The sequence below is a fragment of the Talpa occidentalis genome, unplaced genomic scaffold (genome assembly GCF_014898055.3).
Source record: "Talpa occidentalis isolate TD23 unplaced genomic scaffold, MPIMG_talOcc4v2.1, whole genome shotgun sequence".
Classification (NCBI taxonomy): Eukaryota; Metazoa; Chordata; class Mammalia; order Eulipotyphla; family Talpidae; genus Talpa; species Talpa occidentalis.
The window spans coordinates 148269586-148285890 of record NW_026555331.1 but is presented as its reverse complement, the minus strand read 5'-3'; the positions used below and the strand labels follow the sequence as shown (position 1 = coordinate 148285890).

At 40.6% G+C, this 16305-nt stretch overlaps 1 long non-coding RNA gene across 1 annotated transcript in view; it reads left to right on the top strand.

Annotated features, from left to right (window-relative positions):
• Window positions 1-15716, top strand: part of LOC129145368 (uncharacterized) — a 63673-nt gene extending 47957 nt beyond the window's left edge. Inside the window, exons 2-3 of the long non-coding RNA XR_008550894.1 lie at window positions 12213-12355; window positions 13087-15716. This is a non-coding gene — a long non-coding RNA (uncharacterized LOC129145368). The remainder of the gene's footprint in view (window positions 1-12212; window positions 12356-13086) is intronic.
• Window positions 15717-16305: the final 589 nt, after the last annotated feature.

Sequence of the window (16305 nt, the reverse complement as noted above, 5' to 3'; positions counted from 1 at the left end):
TAAAGTAATAATAAACACAATTCTGCATATCAAAATGTGTTGGGTGGTGGCCAACATACTGTTTAGAAGAAAATGTACTCATGGGAAGGGCTTTAATAAGAACTTTGAAAAGAGATATTAATAAGAAAAATTATTATTAAACTGTAAAGTTCTAGGCTCGAACAAAGTATTAATCTGAAGTAAAATAGAATAATATAAAGGCACATATTAATAACATGGAAAATAAGTGTTATAAATCATATGTAAAATTAAGAGCTGGTTATTCAAAGAGAAGGGAAAAATTGATCAACCTCTGATAGAGATATAATTAAAAAGGCATAGAATCATTCCAGTACATACAGATATCATTTTTTTTTAAAGATTTATTTGTACAAGAGCTGGGGTACAGGCCAGAGACATGGGAGGGTGAGAGGATTCACCAGAGACAGAGCTGGGAGCAGAACAGGCAGACAACCAAAATACACTGCTGAGGGGAGCAGTGAGCACGGCAGGAGAGGTCTGCCACACTATGTGGGAATCTCCCTGGCTGGCCGGGAATTGAACCGGTGCTGCAAAGGCTGCAGACAGCTTCACAGCGCTGCGCTCAACCTGCTGCGCCACTGGGGAGGCCCACATACACATACAAATATCTTTATGATACCCAAACATTTCCTATTATAGCTCTGTGACATCTACTAATTAAAAAAAAATCAAAATACCCACACAGATGAAAATTCCAGGATTCCCCCATTTAATTTCCTGGGCTGCCTTCTCTTCCTGATCATCAAAGGTTGGGGCAACCCAGGTTCTGTCCACTTAGATTCATCCCTAAGTGATTTCTTCTGCTTTCATGGCTTTATAGATAATCTGCTTAAATTAAAAATTCCAATTTGTTCTCTCTAGCCTTCACTTTTCCCTGGAGTTCCAGACATTTATATTTAATTTCCTACTCAACATCTCTGCTTCAATGTTTAATAAGCATCCTTTAAACACCTAAAACAGAGCTCTCCCCATGCACCCACTCACAGATCTTTCCTCCTTCAAATTTCTTTACCTTAGGAAATGGCACCACGATTCATCCAGCTCTTCCTGTATCCAACCCAGGCACCAGGTGCCTGCTGCACCCCTCTCTCATCTCATCTCAAGTGGAGCCCATCAGCTAGTGCAGTTGGCGCCATCTTTGGCTCTCTCTGGATTTCAGCTCTTCTCACCAGCTCCATTGCGCTCGCTTAAATCTGCATCTTCACCAGCTCATGTCTGGATATTACAGTAATTCCAGTGGCCTCCTAAGCAGCCTCCCTGCTCTTACTCCATACCAATTTCTCTAGCAGACTGGGAAACCCTTTAAAAATTGTCCTCTAACTCCCCACCACATGACCAAGGAAACTTTAGTCTTCCCTTAGAACAGGTGGCTAACTCCTTCACTCCTTGTGCTTGAAGGCTGAATCACATGATCAAAAACAATACTTCATTACCACCCCCCCCTTCTACACCCCCATCTTCACCTTCACCCCTTTTCCTGCTTTATTGTCCCTCACACCAGTTATCACTACCTAAAATTACAGTATTTATTTGTGCGCTTGTTTATTGTCGGTCCCCCTTCGCTCTCCGGGTGCCAGAATACCACGAGTACCCTAGCTCTGTCCACCCAGCTATTTTTTTAAAAAATCTACTCAGAAACAGCAATTCCCCAAAATACTGATACAAGAAAGCAAAGTGGAGGCCTGAGATGGTAGCGCATTGTCTGAAGTGGTAGGAGGCCCCATATGTCACGGTCAGTGGCAGGTGCTATGAGCACAGCAGTTTTCAAACGTGCTTAGGATTGGAGTTTTCGCACAAAACCGCGCAAGTGCGACCTCAATAGAGAAGAGCTGTCCTCGTGAACAGCTACTAGAAATAAAGATGAGGCCTTGAAGCCTACCTGTCATCTCAAAACACAAGGAGGGCGCTGCAGGTGACTCTTGCAGACTATTACCTAGCTCTGGAGCAAAACTAGAATGGCGTCTCTGTTTCTCTAAGTGACTCTCAAGGTAGCCACCAAGCACGCTGGCTTTAATCTACAGCTAGTCTCAGGGGAGAATCCTAAATCCAAAGATTCAAGAGCTATTTTATGGCTTCTCACTACTCCAGGTGCAGGGTGTGTGTGCATCTGTGGGGGGAGAAGAGGGTGTGCGCGGCCATCTGGGCAGTCTGAGACCCTTAAGGAAGCGGGCTGTACTCAGACTGCAGTGGATTTCGGTAACCAGGAACAGTAGCCTACGCCAGCACCCACGTCCTGTAGTTCCAGACTTCCACAGAGAGTCTCTGGACTGTCTCTCTTTTTGGAGCATCACACACTGTGGTTGTGACCCTCCTCAAGACTGTTAGGCGTTCCAGCCTCAAGTGCCCACCAGTCTTTTAAATATAGATGAGTACAAGCCCCACAACGCTCTTACATTTCAAACATAGCATTGGCACCAAGACTCAAAACTGCTGAACGAAAATCAAGTTACATCCGCCAGTTCTCTATTTATGGACCACAGGCTTTAGAAAATTGAGAGGACAATCTGGAAAGCAAAGTAGAAAATTTCATTTCAAAATAGGGTTTGCTTGGGAGACACCAGGTCCCCCTCAGGGAATTGTCCTGGAGACCCCTTTCCAAGACAGACACACCAAGACAGACATGCAGGGACAGAGACACAATACACGTTGTCTTGTTGTGATATGATAAATCTAGAAATCTTTTTGTTCAGCCTGGATATCTTTTTTTGTTCAGTTAAGAAGTGAGGGTAACCTGGGACTAGACGTATGAGAGTCTGCTGTTAGGAATTCGGGTGATGGGGTGAGGACATAGTCTCTCCCTGTTTTCAACTCTATCTCCTGAATATAAGCCCCATGTCCAGCAGTTCTGGAACTAAATGCTTTCTCCTTTAAACTAGTTAGTTCAGTTTTGGGGGAAGAGAGCTTCTCTTCCCCTAAGAAGCCGGAGTCTTAGGCTTCTTTAAAACTAGACCCACAGAGAATACGTGCCCAACCACATCCAGAGAACACTGAACCAACCACTATGCCCAGGAGGACACCAGGCACTGCTTGACTGTCCTTGAACTAATCTCATGGGCAGGACAGTGGTGGGGTAGGTATGAAATGCCTCTGAAGTCAAGTAGGCCCACCCCAAGTCTGCGTGGAGGTCCATCCACCTAAATTGCATTTACCATGGAATAGGAATGGAGTGGATATTGGGGAGTTCCTTTAGAGTTATTACTGGGTCCTGGATTTCAAATTATTTGGTTTTTTTTTTCTTTTGTGCTTTTCAAAATTTGCTGTAATGACCACATATTTTGTAATAAGAAATGAAATAAAACTAAAATAAAATTAGAAACAGAAATAATTAGCTACGGGGAAAATGTTAAAACTAATTTAAAAATGTAGGCACAGCTATTACAAGCAAAAGATACACGAAATATATGATTTTTACAGCAAATAAAATACTGGATGAAGAAATAGAGAATAGCAAGCACCGAAGGGCAAATGGGAAAGTTATCAAAGAGGCACAAGCTCTTCTTCTACCTATATTCTGTTCATTAGAATTTGAAAATTTTCTTTAAATTTTCAAAAAAAAGTAGTTTCCCCCATGGTTGGTTTTTTTTTTTTTTTCTCAAAACTTGGCATCATACCTGTGGTGGACATTTCTGATGATGGGTCTGATCAGCATCTTTTGAACACCTTCCTCTGTTTAGGACCTTCCCCACACTGTCAACCCCACCATAGAAGCCAGGCCTTGCACCCCTGGTCTCTCCAGTAGTTAGGGACAGACTGTGAGTCAGTTGCAAAATTAAAAGTAGGGGCAAGAGTATATGGAGTAGATGAGCTTTGGGCAATTGCAGTGTCAGAACTTCTGCTGTCTGTTCCCCAGCAGCCCCGATGGGGTGTTCTGGGTCTGGGTAGTAGTGGCGTGGGGTGAATCTGCTGCCCTTGCTGCCCAGACTCTGGTCCTGTCGCTCAGCCCATCCCCAAATAATGTGAAATTCCAAATATCTTTGAATGTACTCATTTTCTAAATAAGCTATTTAGAAAGAATTCTCTTTGCAAGAAAAGACTAAGAGCACATATAGTGTATCGATTCATTTTTTATAGTAAATCCACATTGTCATTTGGGAAAAAGATAATGAATTATCAAATTTGTATAAATTAGCCAAGAATATCTTTTAAAATAAGAAAATGTAGTTTTTTTTTAACAGATGTTAAACCAAGCCAGAAAGCTACTGAAGAGCTCACCTGGAAAGATAATACAAATGAAATGCTAGAATATGATAATGGAGTTGTTTCAAATCCATGTGGAAATAATGAGTTATTTAAGAAATCCTGGGGCAATTGGCTGCATGGTCTAGAGGACAAAGGAGCTTGGGTGACTAACCAATGATCATCATATTCTCATATGATTATCATACCCATATCATTTCAATGGGGCAATTATAGTATCTGTCTTGCAAATTGATGCTCATTTTTAAATTACATTTTTTATTTTGAGACATTCAAAGAGTTAGCAGGCAGTTCTGGGCCTCCCTTGGTGGCACAGCAGTTGAGCGCTGGGTTGCGAAGCTGCCTGTGGCCTCTGCAGCGCCGGTTCGATCCCTGGCTGCTGGCGAGGGTCCCACATGGCGCACAGACCTCTCCTGCCATGCCCACTGCTCCCCTCAGCAATGTATTTTGTCATTCTGCCTGTTCTGTTCCCCGCTCTGGCTCTGGTGAATTCTCTCACCCTCCTGCACTTCTGACTGTGCCCAGTGCTTGTATAAATAAAATAAATAAAAATCTTATTAAAAAAAAAAACAGGCAGTTCTAAGAAATAATTAGAAAAATTATTCAGTTTCCCCTAATGGTGACACCTTGCAGAAGTATAGCAGGATTTCACAACCAGGATATTGACATTGATATGACATTGGCACGGTTGACATGCCAAACATTTCGATCATCACAAGGATCCTTCTTGTTCCCCTTTTATAGTCACGCTCACTGCCAGCCTACCCCTAACCCACCTTACCTCCAGGCAGCCACTTATTTGTTTTTGATTTCTACAAGTTAGCTTATGCTATAATTGGAATCTATAGTACACAATCTTTTCAGATTGACTTTTATCACTCAGTATTTGGAGATTCCCATTCTTCAAAGATTCTTCCAGATTGTTGTATGTATTAATAGTTTCTTTTCATTGCTGAGTAATATTCCATGGCATGGATTACCATAGTTTATTTAACCATCTCCTCAGTGAGGGACATTCGAGTTGTCCCTAGTTTGTGTATTATGAATAAAACTAGTGCAAATATTTATGTACTTGTTTTGTGTGAACATAAATTTTTATCTCTTTGGGATAATTACCCAGGAATACAATTGCTGGGTCATATAATAGTTGCATACTTAGTTTTTTGAGACACTTCCAAACTGCTTTCTAGAGTGGCTATACCATTTGACATTCCCACCAGCAATGGATGAGCGATCCAGTTTCTCTGCATACTCTAGCATTTGGCTGTCGATGCTTAGCTATTCCGATAAGTTGGTATGGCCACTGTGGAAAACAAGATGGCTGTTCCTCAAAAAATTAAAAATTAGAAATACCACGTGATCCAGCAATTCCACTTCTAAGTATACATGTGAAATGAAATGAGATCTCAAAGAAATTTCTGCACACCAATGTTCACCGCACAGGATTACCTTTTCTCCACATCCTCACCAACACTCATCTCTTGTCTTTTTTATAATGGCCATTCTAACAGGTGTGAGTTGATAGCTCATTGTGGTTTTGATTTACATTTCTCTGAAGTTACTGATGTAAACCATCTTTTCATGTACCTATTGCCCTTTTGTATGTCTTTTTTTTTAATTTTTATTTTTTTTAAAAAATTAAATTTTATTTTTTTATTCCCCATACAATTGCAACCCACTTATTTTGACCCCAAGCCCTCCTTTCCCCGCCCCCCACCCCCATAGAGTGTCTCTGGTTCATAGTTGTTTGTTGATTTTGATTTTTACTTTCTTATAGTTATTCTTTTTCCTGGTCTCTTATTTAAGTTTTCTAGATTCCTGCTATGAGTGAGACCATCCGGTATTTTTCTTTTTCTTTCTGGCTTATTTCACTGAGCATGATCCCTTCCAGCGTATGTCTTTTGTGGGAGATATCTATTTAGTTTTTCTGCCCATTTAAAAATATTATTATTATTATTATTATTATTATTATTATTATTATATCGGTATTGGGTTGTGTAAGTTTGTTATATATTTTGGATATTAACCCTTTATGTGATATTGGTTTGCAAACATTTTCTCGTACTTTATAGGTTACCTTTTCATATTGATAATTTTTCTTTCATTGTGCAAAGACCTTTCAATTTGATGGAGTCCCACTTGTTTTGTATTTGTTGTCTGTACTTTCAGTGACATATTGAGGAGATCATCATAAAGACCAATGTTAGGAAGCTTATCTTTCTGTTTTCTTCTGGGAGTTTAACAATTTCAGATGTTACATTTAAGTTTTTAATCCACTTTGATTTTTGTGACAGACAGGGGTCCATCTTCATTATTTTGCATGTGAATATCCAGTTCCCCAGCACCATTTGTTGAACAGACTATCCTTTCCCCATTGTGTAGTCTTGGCTCCCTCTCTAGGATCAGTCCACTATATGAGTGTAGGTTTATTTCTGGACTTTCTATTCTGTTCCATTGGTTTATTCATCTGTGTTCCTGCCAGTGCCATTCTGTTCTTTTTTAAGGCTTAATTTTTAGAGCAGTTTTAGGTTCACAGCAAAATTAAGAAGGTACAGAGATTTCCCATATACTCCCTACTCTCACACATGCATATTCTCCCTCACTTTCAGCACTCCCCTCCCAAGAGTTGTACATTTGTTACTATTGATGAACATACATTGACGCGTTGAAATCACCCAAAGTCCATGGGTTACATGAGGACTCACTGTGGGTTTGGATAAATGTATCCATCATTATATGAAGAGTAGGTTCACTCATGAAATTCTTCTGTGTTCCATCTATTGATCCCCACCTCCTTCCCCCACAATCCCTAGCAATCTTTTTATTGTCTCCATAGTTTTCTCAGTGGAATCATATAAAATGATGCCTTTTCTGATTGGCTTCTTTCATTTAATTATATGCATTTAGAATTCCTCTATGTCTTTTCATGGTTTGATAGCTCATTTCCTTTTTGGCAGTCAGTAATATTCCATTGTCTGGACGTGCCACAGTCTATCCATTCTATTGAAGGACATCTTGATTGCTTCCATGTTTTGGAAATTATGAATAATCATTAGATGTGTCTTTTGCAAATATTCTTTCCCAGTCTGTGGCCTTTTTTCTCATTCTTGTGACATCTTTCACAGAGCAGAAGCTTCTAAGTTTAGTGAAATCCAACTTATCAATCATTTCTTTGATGGATCATACCTTTGGTGTTTTATCAAAACAGTCATTGCTGTACCAAAGTCTTAGGTTTATCTTATGTTGCTTGCGAGGAGTGTTACAGTTTTAAGTTTTTTTTTTTTTTTTTTGTAAAGATTTATTTATTTATTTATTTATACAAGCACTGGGTACAGTCAGAAGCGCAGGAGGGTGGGAGAATTCACCAGAGCCAGAGCGGGGAGCAGAGCAGGCAGAAGGACCGAAGGACACTGCTGAGGGGAGCAGCAGGCATGGCAAGAGAGGTCTGTGCGCCATGTGGGACCCTTGCTGGCAGCCGGGGATTGAACTGGTGCTGCAGAGCCTGCAGGCAGCTTCGCAGCCCAGCGCTCAACCGCTGCGCCACTAGGGGAGTCCCTATGGTTTTGAGTTTTATATTTTGTTACATGATCCATTTTGGGCTAATGTTTTTGAGAGTGTAGGTCAATATCTAGACACATTTTATTTATTTACTTACTTATTTGCATGTGGATGTCCAGTTGTTGTTGTATCATTTGTTGAAAAGGCTACATTTGTTTCCTTGTATTTCCTTTGTATCTTTATCAAAGATCAATTGACTGTATATTGATATTATATGGATCTACTCTGTTTCATTGTTCTATGTACCCAACTTTTTAAAAAAAGATTTATTTATTTATGATTACAACAACTGGAGTACAGACCAGAGGTGTGGGAGGTTAGAGGATCCACCAGAGACAGAGCAGGGAACAGAACAGGCAGATAGATCAAAGTACACTGCTGAGGGGAGCAGTGGGCAAGCCAGGAGAGGTCTGCTGTGTCATGTGGGCAGCTCCCTAGCTGGGGATTGAATTCACATTGCAGAGGCTGCAGATAGTTTCACAGTGCTGCATTCAACCCCTTGCGCCACCAGGGAGGCACCCCTTTTTTTGCCATTACCATACTGTCTTGATAACGGTGGCTTTGTAGTAAACCTTGAAGTTAGTACTATCAGTTCTCTAACTTTGTTTCTCTCCTTCAGTATTTTATTGGTTGTTCTGAGTCTTTTATACCTCTATATAAGCTTTAAAATCAGCTTGTCAATATCCAGAAAATGATTTGCTGGCATTGATTGAAGTTGCATTGAATCTATAGTCAATTGAAAAGAATCGACATCTAATGATACTGGGTTTTCCTATTCATGAACATGGAATATCTTTTTTAAAAGATTTATTTATCTATGCACAGAAGAACAGGTGTACAGACCAAAGGTGCAGGGGGTGAGAGGATTCACTAGAGACAGAGCAGGGAATAGAACAGGCAGAGTGACTGACATACACTGCCAAGGGGAGCAGCAAAAGAGACAGGAGAGGTCTGCTGTACCATGTGGGTAGCTCCCTGGTGGGCCAGGGATTGAACTCATGCTGTAGAGGCTGCTGACAGCTTCATAGTGCTGTGTTCAACCCCTTGTGCCACCAGGGAGGCCCTCCATTTATTTAATTCTTTGATTTTTTCTATCAGTTCTGCAGTTTTCCTCCAACAGATATTATATGTATTCTGTCAGATTTATGTCCGAGTACTTCCTTTTTTTGAGGTGCTAATGTAAGCATTATTATATTTTTAATTCCAGATTGCACTTGTTTATTGATGGAATGCCATAGTATTTTTATTACTGTAGCTTTATGATATATTTTGAAAGCAGGAAGTATGAAGCTTCTAGCCTAGTTCTTTGTCAAGATCGCTTTGAATAATCTGGGTCTTTTGTAATTCCATATGAACTGAGGCTTGTTTTTCTATTTCTGTAAAAAAATGACAATGAGATTTTAGAGATTGTATTAAATTTATAAATCATAGACTATGAAAATAGGGGTGTCCATTCCAAGGATGCTATTTCTAGATGATGAAGAATATCTAATTCTCAAGATATTGATGTATTCTGCACACAAAAGGATAGTTTTCCTCCCAACTTTGAGTCAACCTTAGTCATCAGATCTTGAAGCAGTTGTGCATGTTCCCAGAACCGTTCAAATGAACTAAATACTCTTAGTCATTTGTCTGTTTGCAGATCAATTACTAGACCTCTTCTGCCACACTATTTTACAAAGACCTAAGTTTTCCATGGTCCCTTTCCCTCTGACTTACAGGAAGATTTAGTCAAGGGAAAGAAGGTGAAAGTAGAAAATGAAGCCAGTGTGTTTTTTTCTCTCTCTCTGCTTCGGATTCACCTCCAGTGGCAGATGTTTCTTATCTGTGTTCCCAGCTCTCACAGGACAGCTTTTTCTCCTAAGATCCCAGTTTGCTAAACTGGCCCATTATGATTTCATTTTCTTGTGGGTGGCCCCAGCTTCACGGCTCTGGTAACATCTTCTTCCCCTTTGTTCCTCTAACCTTAAGGGGGGTTGTCTCCTCCCACCACCCCAATTTGGCTCACTTCTTCCATCATCTGTGTATTCAATTACATGCATTAAGTTTCCTCTGTGTGAAATACCTTGAGTAGTTTTTGTTTTCTTGGGCAGACTCCAACTGTTAAAGAATCTTACAGAAAGAGCTTCGAAGTTTATGTTTGAATGAGGACATCAGGTCTCTGGGTGAATCAGCAAGCATTATAGTAACAACATAGCAGTGTGAGATCTACTTCATTTCACATCATGCTAGCTATTAGGTATAGGGTGGCACAACCCTATAGAAAATCATTATCCTTGTAGTTGGCAATTCCTAGAGTTAGGCAGTTCACAACACAATAGTCTATGTTAACAACCCTGGGTGAGAGACATTGCCCAAACCTCATTTTTCTTGGATAGATAGCATCTGTTTATTAGTAAGACTAGAGTCATCCGTGAGAGAGAAAATGCCATAACAGCCTAAAGAAAACAGTCATTTTTCCAATATATAAAATACCTGAGGGATACAGTTTGGAGCTGGTATAAACACTTATCTCCACAAAGTACACAGACACCTAACCCAGGATTCCTTAAAACTCAATCAATCTTCCTTAGCTCAAGTGCAAAGCTTATTCTTATCATTCATGAAACATATGCCTTCCAGGTAGCAGAAGAGGTGGGGAGAGGGGAGAAGGACCTAAAAAAATAGATAGTAAATGGGAAAATGGCAAATGTCTCCTAAAGAAGATTCCAAATAGCTACCCCATGACACTTCTGCTTACGTCCCTTTGGCCAGAATTTCAGGAGTGGGGGTGGCGGGCTTGGTTGTTCCTTCTCTGGTCTCTGGTTATCTTTAGGTGGGAGAGAGAAGCAGTTCCATCAGTTGGTGTTGGTACCCTGGCCTTAAACTTATAGAGACTTGTGAGGTCCCCAGAGAAGAAAGAAGTAGAAACCACATCAGGAACCCAGAATCACAGACTGAACACTAGATTTTACAGATCTGGAAAATGAGGCCAAAATCACACATCTAGTTTAATGAGAACTGTAGGACTGAATGTCAGGTTTTCTGATTCCTAGTTCAGTGGTCTCTTTATGACATGTTACTTCACAGGGAAGGCTGCCTTTCTCTTTAGCTGCAGATTCTTTGCAATTCTTCTCCTCATGTGGCGGAGTTTATTTTTCTGTTCCTTGAATCTGGGCTGGCTTTGAGACTGTATTGACCAATACAATATAACAGAAGTGATGCACAAATTTGCAGCCAAGGTCTCCGGAGCATTGCAGATTATACTCTTGCTCTCTTCGAATCCAGTTGCCATGGGAACAAGTCTGAGCTAGCCTCTGGAAGGGTCCCATGGAAGAGCTGAGGCACCTTGGCCAACAGCCTCAGCCAACCACCACGCATGTCAGTGAGACCATTCTGGACTAGGCAGCCCTGAGCAGGCCTTCCATTTAAAACCGAACACATAAATGAACTTGGCTGGCATAATTCGCCTGTACTAATTTGCACTTAATATGCCAAGCCATAGACTGGAGAGCCAGTAAGTTGCTTTTTCAGATACCAAATGTGGGGGGTTTTATTAAGGAGCAATAATAACCGGTACATTTCCTAACAAATCAGTCATATTTCTGGTGTTTTCTGAACATCTTCTCAGAGGGAGACCACACAACTTGTCTCATTCTTTCATTTCCTATTGTCCCAATTAAGGTGCACTAATCCATGTGTACAGCATAGAATACTTACTGAACATTAAATCCAATCAGCCAATGCTGATGTTTTATGACATTTGGATTAACAGATAGCTTTCATTGAAATCATGCACAAGGCTAATTCTCTCATTTTTCACATGATGAAAGAAGTTCCTTGTCTGGGTCATGAAGTCAATGTGACTGCTTTACTAATAGGGCCGGACTCAGCAGGACACAAGCAGAATTGTCTTTGCACTTTCTCACAACCATCTCTGCAAGTCAGCTCTATAGGCTTGTTCATCACCTGTGGGTGAGATCTCAGGCAAGCCCGGAGGCTTTTCCAGGTATTTTAGGTAATAAGAGGCCCTCCAGTCATTTCCAGGTAATAAAGGGGCAGTCTAAACTCCGGACTGGAGTGTCGTCTTTCACAATTTCTCCCCTGCTCCATTTGGCGCGAGCGTAAGGCTGAAGGCTGCATGGGAGGAGAGGCCCGGGTCTGAGTCTTCTCTCCCCCTCCTACATGCCTCCTTTCTAGTTCACAACCCCGGTTTTGGTTCCTTTCAGATAGATGCTTGGAAAGGGAGGAGAAAGACGGAATGGAAAAGAATTTACTTCGAAGGTGGGATTGGAGTCGTCTGGACAATACGTGTGTCCAGAGTTGTTTCTCTCCAATGGGATTCATTTGTGGGCTCCTCGGTAATTCTCACTGGGGCCATCTGACTCAAGTCCTCTAATTAGGTATGTATCTGCCCACTTGTCATTTGTGATTTTGCTTTTGTTTTTTCTTCTAAGGGTATGTATCTAGCCTCTTCTTCCTGGGTAGCCTTTCTTCTGGCAGGAAGCCCTACAGCACGCTCTTTTCAAATCAGCTCCTGGCCAGCTCCTTCCCGGGGATCCACAGAACACAGAGCCCACAGCAACTGCACTCCATGGAGGTAAGCTGTGTCCAGTGTGGTGCTCGGTGCTGTGCCACCTTGGGGCAGGTGCTCACATCACCTTTTGTCTTTAGAGTTTTCATGTGCTGTCTTCTGGTATGCCAAGTTGTTTATTTTTAAATAGAAAAAGATGTATTAAGCTGTTTAATAAATGATGTGCACACAACTTTTAGAAAATGTAGCATTCCCTAATAAATATTTAAGTTGTTTTATTTTTAGGCTGACTTTTAAATTGTCATTTGTTTCCAGGAACTAGGGGTTTATAACTCTTACATATAGTAAACCAGAACATTTTTACTGACCTTCTGATTGTCAAGCAGCTAAAAGAAGAGGGAATTCAACATAGGTATATTTTGGGGAAAATACAAAACTCTCAACAAAGTAATGAAATACTTTTGAAACTTGATTCCCTAGTTAGTTCTTTTTATTTATTCTTTTGTTTTCTCAAAGGGGTGTCAGTAAATATTCTAAATGTCTTTGAAACTATTTCAATGCTTCACTTGTTAATATAATTCCAAAATCCTGACCTTCAGGCAATAGAGCATGTAACTGTTACCTCTTGAGGTGCAGTAGTTTAGAAAATAATAACAAAGTATCTAAATGCCACATGCATTCAAACTTCCAGCTTTAGTGAGGCACGGATTTCATCCCTTTTGATCTGTCTTTTCTTCAAGAACATCATTTTGCAGAGATTCAAGTTTCTCTGGTTCTTCCCTTTGTGTTTTTTCTAGTTCTTCTGAATTTCTGTGAAGTAGAAAGAGATCACACTGATATGTTCCTCCAGCAGATGAGGAGGAAAGGCTAGTTCCATGCGTGGAACCCTGACTGATGACTGAAAGCTAACAGGATTGATGGAAGCTGTTGGAGGTATGCTAGCAACCAAAGTGTAACTTCGAAATTCATTGATTTCTCTAGATGTCGTTTAATCTCATTTTTCATGTACATTCTTTAAATGGAACATTTTGTCAATTTAATGACTGATTTTCTATTTCCAGTTCATCTCTCTTTGCCTTCCAGACTTCTACTTCCTCCTGCAGTCACTTCAAATTGTTTTCATGGGGAAACTTCCTCTTTTTCTGGGTAATTGCAGCTCACAGTCATTTCTCTTTAGCTTGATGATACTTTTCTTCTCTGTCTGTGATGTGTTCCTAAACCATGTAGTTTTCTTCCTATGCCATGCTTTCTAGACTATTCTCTTGAACCTTCTCACTTAGTTCCAAATCAATGGTAGACATAATTCATGGTGAGAGAAAGGGAAACCACAGTCCCCCAGACTCTGTAAAGAACTCCTCATTCTCCAATGTCATCATCCTCTCAGCTAATTCTTAGCTTAATTTTATATTCCATTGAGATGTGAGAGAAATCAAAAGTGGTAAAACCAGGTTCACAGTCTCTTATCATTTTCTGCACAGATGGTCTGATACTATTTTTATTGCTCTTGGAAACTCAGAAACAACATAAATAAATACATCCAAGTGATGATAGCTATCATTTGTTGTTGGTCTATAATACAAGGCAACATACAACACATCCATGGCCCTGTTTAACCTTACACTAATCTGACAAAGAAGGTATAATTACTTTGTTTTACAGATGAAGAAATTGGGGGGTACAGGTTGATGAATAGACTTTCCCAAGATCATATGACTAGTAAGTGGTAAAACCCAGGTTCAGATCAACACCAGTCTGTCTAAAATTCCTTTAATATCATCAACTCAGAGTTGTAATTCTTTGGACACCAGACACCATACACTGCTGATAGCCATCTATGCAAATTTCACCCTGCTCCAATATTAGAAACCTCCTCCTAGAGCCTATTTTCCTTGTCAACCCACGACAGCTTCATTCCATCTTAAACTCAACACCCCTTGCCAATGACTTAGAATCTAAATTCAGCCTTGATTTTTTGAGTTTTCGCATTCATGGTACCCAAAGGATCTCCACCTCCTAAGATCCCCTTTGTGGTCCCCTGGCAGTGTGTGCTAGCTGATGGTGGAGATATGAGAATAAAGGTCTTCGGGTGTGGAGCTATTATAGGATCTGAACTGAGCCAGCTGGTTGTTTAACAATCCAGCATGAGTTCAACCCAAAATTCTCACGGCTCATCCAAGCCCAAATCCACATAACCAAGCTATGGCATTAACTCTGAAGGACAGAGCTAGACCTAAAAGGGTAGCTATCCGAAAGCCAGAGACAGAACCAGAAGGAAGTTAATTGGTTAAAGTCAACATAAAAATGATTAGAGTTTGGGAAATTTTGTCTGCAACAGCAGGGTGAGATGCCCATTTGAACGCTGGTTTAAAGGTTCACAGTGAGGGAACCACACTGCCCTCAGGCTGGAGGTACCCTTCAGAGCCATCTGGTTTTCCAGGCTTACCACCACATGTTATAAATAGCTGTGGCTGATCCTCACATGGAAGCCCACTCAGCTGAGTTCCTGCCATTTCTCTTCCATGCAGACTCCTGCTGGTCTCACACATAGCATTCTGATTCCAGTATTTCAGCTGCCACACAGGTTGACCCAGCCCCTCACCCTAGCAAAAGAGTAGGAGAGGTTTTCGATCAGTGGGTGTGATGGTCTGGATTTATTATTGAGCAAATAGTCACAACCCTTCCCCTCCCACTATGAGCAAAGTACACTTCTTCTGGTCCATTGATGTTGGGCTTGGTTGGCCATATGACTTAACTTGACCCATGGAAAATCAGTCAGCCTGATGAAAGCTGAATCTTGAAATAATATGCCTGGTTTGGCTGGAGTCTTCATTCTAGTGATCCTTTGTGGGAAAACATGACTTGCTCAGCCTCTGCCCCTTCAACTTGGGCCCCAGAACAGACAATCCTATAGTAGACCCGCATGAATCCACGTCCTAGATCCAAGCCTGTGCAGATGCAGCCTGAAGCATAAACAAACACAGCCTGCATCCACTGAGCAGCACTCAACACACAGACTTTGGAACATGAGAATAATTGCTTCTTTCAATAACCATTGATTTCCCAGCAGTTCGTTACAAAACTTTATGATGGCTGTAGTTGACTAAGACAGTGGACTTAGCAAGATCGTAGGCCAATTCTTCTTGAGGACACAGACATTGACTTAGCATGTGTCAGAGTCTCCTGGGTTGAGTGTATTTCCCTGGAGAGTTGTTGGATTTGGAAGAAGGGCATGGTGGCACAGAGAAAATATCAAGAAATGTAAAACACAGCATCCTTATTTTGAGACACGTCCACATCTGCACGTTTCAAATGTAGGTCTTTGGGTATTACCTTTAACTTTTTGCCACATTCGAGTACAAATTCAACTATTATCTCTTTAGTGTATTTTTTGAGGCTTAGTTGACATAATATTAATTAGTTTCATGAATCCAATGTGATGATTCGATATTTATATATATATATATATATTGTGAAATGATTGTTAACATCTATCACCTCACAGTTAACGGTTTTTTTTCTTGTGATGAGCACTTGTAAGATCTGCTCTTTTAGCAACTTTAAAACATAGAGTATTATAGCTATAGTCACCATGTTTACATGATATTCCCATGACCTTACTTATTTTATAACTGGAAATTTGTACCTTTTAGCCCCTTTCACCCATTTTACCCCACTCCCATAAACCCTCGGGCAACTCTAACTTGTTCTCTGTATCTATGAGCTCAGTTTTTGGGTTTAGCTATTTGTTTGATATAGTGTTGCTTGACTTACTGATTTAATGAAAGAGGGACTACGTAGTCTAGTTTTGTTCTAGTCTTACAACCACCAAGGAAAAAGCATATATGGAAATGAAAATACTAAAATCTGTGTACTTGTCACTTCAATCACTTAAAAAACCACTCTGTGGAACACTGAACTTATCTATTCTTCGTTCCCACAGGTGATCAGTGATCCCTAACTCTCAATTGATTTTCTTTGAAAAAGCTCTGAGAATGTTCCCAAACCTGTCCCAATAA